The sequence below is a fragment of the Bidens hawaiensis genome, unplaced genomic scaffold, assembly GCF_021521415.1.
Source record: "Bidens hawaiensis isolate Kalapana, Puna unplaced genomic scaffold, B.hawaiensis_p1.1 tig00043050_1, whole genome shotgun sequence".
NCBI lineage: Eukaryota > Viridiplantae > Streptophyta > Magnoliopsida > Asterales > Asteraceae > Bidens > Bidens hawaiensis.
In genome coordinates, this window is record NW_027497652.1 from 152,479 (window position 1) to 159,074 (window position 6,596).

General features: G+C 29.7%; 1 long non-coding RNA gene across 1 annotated transcript; it reads right to left on the reverse strand.

Annotated features, from left to right (window-relative positions):
• Positions 1-5,205: 5,205 nt before the first annotated feature.
• On the reverse strand, positions 5,206-6,591 carry LOC143594085 (uncharacterized). Its single transcript, XR_013146256.1, has 3 exons — positions 6,498-6,591; positions 6,284-6,431; positions 5,206-5,485 (listed from the first exon to the last, which is right to left on the reverse strand). It is a non-coding gene; the product is annotated as an uncharacterized LOC143594085 (long non-coding RNA).
• Between the last annotated feature and the right edge of the window lie 5 nt (positions 6,592-6,596).

The following is a 6,596-nucleotide window of genomic DNA, read 5'->3' on the forward strand; positions in this document are numbered from 1 at the left end:
AATAATGTTGAATAGTATATATGTAATTTTTTGTATTGTATTGGTGCAATAGCGTTATATTATATACAAAAATACCAAAAAAACAATATAGTGCATATGTGCATTAGTGTTGTATTACGTATATGCGATAATGTGTTTTGAATACAACTATTAGTGTTGTATTTGCATATATTCAATAGTGTGTATTGTATAATGCAATTGTGTTGTATTATTATATGCAATAAAACATTATTGTATATATGCAATACACATTAGTGCATATATGCACTACATCGACGTTTTTTTTAGAAACAATATCATTTTATTAGGAGGAAAGAAAAAAAATCGTAAAATATTTTTTTAAAAAAAGTTAAAAATAATTTTTATTAGTTATCTAGTTCTCTCTTTAAGAGGAGTTCTCTCTAGATCTCATCCATATATATATATATATTTGGGAGTTTATCCTTACTATTTCAATCTATCTATATATTATTATCATTATTATTACTAAGTGCATTAGTAGTTATATTATTGTTGAACTTGGATTGACTTTTATATCCTCCCATACATATGATTTTGACTGATTGATTGATTTTATTTAAATTGGTGATTTTTCAGTTATATATGTTATTTTGCAATTAACTTTTTTTTCTTTAACTTGTTGAATGTTGGAAGAATAGAGAAAACGGAACCTTCCTCATAAAAAGGGAAAAACTAGGAAAATGAAGAAAAACCTTATCTGACGTTAACGTGGCATATGAGAAATACTAATGCTTCCCATCTTTTTAAGTACTTTATTCTATTACAAATAAAATATACGTATTTAATGATGAACTAGGTGTTATTGACAAGTGTACGATACGGGCGGAAACATAGAAATCGCTAAGTATATACATATACAACTTTAAACAACAAGATATTTGTGAATGTGTTTTTTGAGACGGCAACATAATTTATAATTGCAATTCTTATTCGTACGAGAATAAAGTATTAAAAGACATAAACTTACAATAAATGAAGTTACATAGTACAATGTTTACAAACAAAATTTATAATTTTAAAACAAAATCTTCATAAACTACTTAATATTTCCTTATAACCATATTTGCTGTTTTGTTTGTAACTTTACCTTAATTATCTAAAATAAGCATTTTAAGTCCATCCCTACTCTTTACTCTTTCGGGCCCTTCAAGTATAAGCCAACTCTTGCTAGTGACTGGTCTTGATTTTTGTTGATGATCTTTGCAAAACAAACTACAACAGGAAATCGTCTTCTCTTGAACTTAAAACAGATGTTTCTTATCTAAAGGCACTAGACTACTACGAGTAATAGTGTGATAACCAATTATAGTACCTAAAACTACTTTTACTTCGATAGCGTGTCTACTCAAATTAATTACTTGAAGTCTACACTCCATTGCGCATTCCGTTCTTCTAGTCATTATTCCTCAGTAACATTATTGGCACATTAACTTTAAGAACAAATTTGTGGTTTGGCATTCCAGATTGATCTATACTATCAGAATTTAGGTATACACATCTTGTTGCTCATTCGTAATGAAAGAAAAGGACGTTGAAATTCGTTTGTCATAATCTCCGTATAATAAGATAGCTCTTCAAACTTGAACCGACTGTTTAATGCCAATATATACTGCTCATTAGGGAAAGGCATGATACAAAAACTATGAAGAGTTGAATTATTTAGAAGAACAAATTTTGTATTTCGAGTAATGCCAGGTTCGTTAGTTGTGTCTTAGAAAGTAACAAATTTTTAACGCATAAGAACATGTTTAAAATACATTATACAAAAAGTATTAAAGTTAATTTTATTTATATAAATTTACTTAAAAAAATTAAATAAATACTTATGTAAAAATCATGACAATAGAATAAATTCTTACATTTATTTTTCTGATCTTTTTGTTGTTTGTAAACAATGTAGTCCCAGTCTTTTCCCATATATCTTTTGATCTAGACAAACTATACGTGATTACATGGTGGCAAATAAACTTCGTAGGTAATAACCACTTGTCGAATGACTTGCTTCTTGAATAGCCTCTATATGCTCATTGTCATCATCTAAGAGAAGAGACCTCTTTTATAACGTGTATCTTGAAACGTGACACAAACATCACTATCAACCGTATGAATATTTTCAAAGCATATAGTTCTTTTCACATTGTTTAAAGAAATTTTAAACAGTAGGCTTCATTGAAAGAATGTGAAATAACATGAACTCTTCCAATAATTATAGAAATCAAAGGTCCATTTAAGATATATGTTTTCTATATTTGATGAAAATCTAAATTATAAATTGATATTAAAGGGTGAACGGAAGAGTCACGTGTTAAGAATTTTAATAAGTTACAGAAACTTAGAAGAATAATACTAATGATTTAACATTTTTATTTTACCTTTTTAATATAATTAAGGAGTTTTATAAGTTTATAATATGTAATATGGTTGAAAGTTCAAAAATTTCTCTAAATTACCGATTAACATGTATTATTAAAATACACATAATGAAACTATTAAAGGTTAAAACAATCATATAGAAAGAGTCATAAATATTGCATTTTATTTTTTATTTATTAAATTAGAAGAAAATTATGAGAATGATTGTTATATTTGGAAATGAGTAATTTGAACCAATAGAAATATGAGAAAACATATTGCTTTAATGGATATATATATATATATAGGGTTAGGTTAAAATAAAAACTCACTTGAGTTGTGAAAACTCTATAAACACATTCACAACCACATGTTTTTAATTAAATTTTGAATCATGTGGTTCACAATTAAAGTTAATAAAAAATGTAAACATAAATATAATTTTTTCTCTCTTCTGAAAACATATAAAAAAACAGTAAAAAATGTTAAAAAATAGTAAAACAATTTCTTTTTTATGTTTCGATGTTTTGTATTAAATGTTACAACATATATTACGTGTGAAAAAAAAACGATGTTACATAGGGTTTTCACGGATTTTCACAACTTAAATGGGTTTTCATTCTATACTTCCCATATATATATATATATAGGGGAGGGATATTTTGAGAACCATGTTGAATTTTAAGAACTTAAGAACTCAATACTTAGCCACACATTTTATTAAATGGATTGGATTGTGTGGTCGATATTAAGTCTGACTTAAAAGTCAAAGTAGGAGAGAGAATAAAGTTTTAAGTGATTACACTAATTTTTACGTCCGCTACACATGTGTAATAAGTCGACTCGGCGCGTAAAAAATTCTGTAATTTTTTTACGTGTATGTAACTTACATATATTACGCATGTGTAAAAAAAAATTCGAAAAAAAAATTGTTATACTAAGTTTTTTCGAGTTCTTAAAACTCAAAGGGGTTCTCATTTGAAATCTCCCCAATATATATATATATATATATATATATATATATATATATACATATACATAGACTTGAGCAAAGGTTGTGGCTATTTTCTTTTGGTGAGGTGATAAGGTGGTTTTTAAGCTAAGATGTGAAATAGGAGGTCATGGGTTCGAATCCTATAAGATGCAAAAATTTAGTCATTCAAAAAAAATTGTGAAGATTGTGACATTTTATAAATAAGGTGCAAAACTTTTGTCGTTCAAAAAAATTGCAAAGGTTGTGACTAGAGGTGGCAAATGGGTTGGGTTGGGTTGAACGGGTCATGAGTCGAAATGTGTTTGGGTCGAAACGGGTTTGGGTCAGAATGGGTTAGGGTCAGAATTGGTCAACTAAAAAAATGGTTGTTTTGGTTTGGGTCAGAATATGTTAGGGTTGGAACGGGTCAGAATGAGTTTCAGGTTTTTTTTTTGAACGAGAATAGCGGCGGAAATATTTTTGTATTTTTAATTTTTTTTTATTTATATTTTGAGTTATCATTTTTTATTTTATTTTTTTGAATTTTTTTCTAAGGGTTTTTCTATTAAGATCAAAAACCCCTCACAAAAATATTCAAAAATAATACTAAACAATCATAACTCAAAATATAAATAAAAAACAAAAACAGTAAAAAACTAAAATGTTTCATCCGTTGTTCTTGTTTCATAAAAAAAACCACTGAGAAATCAAACCGAAACCGAAAAATCGACGGAAATAAAATAAAAAGCCAAAACCGAACCAAAACAATCGAAATCAAAGAAATCGATCAAAACGAAACTAAAAAAAGTTGAAACCGAGCAAAAACGAAACTAAAAAACGGATAAAAACGAAATAAAAAACCAAAAACGAGTTCGGAATCGACCAAAAAGAAACAAAAACCCAACCCGTCCTGTGTGAAAACTCGTGTTTGCTTGAAACATGAACCGAACCCGTTCCAATCTCAAGCCCGTTTCGTGCAGAAACCTGTATCGTGCGGAAACCCGTTCCGATATGAAACCTGCCACATTTCCTTAGGACAGTAACCCACATCGACCCATTTCTTTGAATATGTCGACCCATTTTGACCCAAAAATAACAAGATGAAATTTCAAATGACCAATTTTAACCCATTTAATTAAATCTCTGACCCAAACCAACCCATTTAATTTTTAAAACAACCCAAATTGACCCATTTGAAATGATTTGGGTCAAGATTGTCGGGTTGTGACATTTTATAAAATATAATGGTGTATTAGTCTATAAAATATTAGGAGAGAAACCCTTACCTTGAGAATATGGTGGCTGCTTTTAAGCTTAACACAAAGTTGTGTAAACAGTCTAATGAAGGAGACTAGAGGGGCAAGTTGTAAATGTTTGGAAGACCCTGAGCTAGTGAAAAAAAAAAAGGAAAAGGCTAATAAAGGTTATATCGACGCCAAGAGAAAGGGGAGAAAAACGAAGCGGTGAATTTAATGGAGTTGAAGGCTTAATCAGGGATTCAAACATGCATGCTTCTACCGCGAAGCTTGAAAGAAAACGTTGGGAGAGGGACCTCGGGCCAAAAAAAAAAAAACACCCTTCTATTTCATAATTTGCAAAACTCTTTCGTAAAAATTTAAGAAATAGATTAAGAATGCCCTAACTATACTAATATCCAAACTGTGGATAAATAATGGCTACCGAACCACATACAAATAAATTAAAAACCAACTAATAATAAACTCAATTCACCTAATTACATGGCTATTTGGTTTTTTAGCTATCCACGCGAAGCTGCACGTGGTTCCAAATGTCTTGATTTTGGACATATTTTAGATATAATATATTAGCATAGTTTATAGTTAACCTAGCACTAATGCTTAGTTCATTATTAAAACTTATTCTTTGCGAGCTTGAATATTGTGAAGTATCTTGCATAACCTCTCCAACGTAAAATCCGGGTTCTTTGGGTGCTGGCAATGGACTCTCACCCCCTAACATCAGAATCACGGAAGTCATATTCGGTCTATCTTTTGGGTGACGTTGAACACACAACAAACCAATATGGATAGATCGTTGAACTTGAGAGACATTGACTGATTCACCTATACACTTGGCAACCAAATCTAATGATCTACCTTCATTATGGAGTGTCCATGCCTGCCAAGATCAAATAACACAAGTTATATTGTCACAAGGCAATTTGCATTGAAAGAAGTAATATATTTGCTTCTGTTTAGATTTTTTTAATGATTAAATGTTACACCTTACAAGAATTGAACATTTGACCTCTTATTTTATACCCTAACTACCTTACCACCCGACTCGTTTCTATTAAGATAATAAATCCTTAATTTTTCTTACTAAATTTAACAAATAATGCTATTTCCTTTTTTTTCTATGATTTTTATTTAAGATAACTAGTTTTTTCTAATAGTTTTTAATATTTAATAAAAGCATATATTTTAATATTAACTTTCTTTTACGGAAAACTTATATTCAAAGTGTAACATTTTTCTAATATTAAGACACTGAGAATATTAATTTAATATGTATACATATATTCGCATTTCAATTAAATATATTTTGAAATATAGACAAGCTATATATTATATATTTTATAATACACTGAAGATAAAAATAATTACAGAAAATATAAATATAACTTAAATAAAAGTTGTAAAAGGAAAATAAAAACATTATATTGATTTTGACGAGGGAAATCGAGGCCAAAGACTGTTAAAATTAAAAGATGCCTTCTACCAGGGATGAAATCGGTACCGAAATATTCGATACGGTACCAGTATTGAAGGTAAAATTCAGAAAATACCGGTACCGGTCCTGAAACTCAAAACGTTGGTACTGGTACCGGTACCGTACCGGTATCGAATTTCATCATCCCTACCTTCTACCCTTATATATCACTTGCAATTTCAAAATTACCATGACAAAACTTACGTGTCCAATAAGATTGTTGCAGTGTTGTTGATGGACGAATCCTCTGTTTTTCTCTCCACATGTAATTTCTAGCACTACACCGAAACTATATACGTATGATTTTGTCGAAAAAATACCATCTCCTGCATACTCTTGTGCCATGTATCCACTGCGAGGAATCAAAGTTAATGCATGTGATTCACAAGATAAAGAAGTTAGGGTAGAGGAATCTTACTATGTCCCAACTACTCTATGCGTGTTTGCTTCTAACTGCTTTCCTCCAAAAGTTCTAGCTGTGCCAAAATCCGATATCTTTGGTTTCATATCTGCGTCA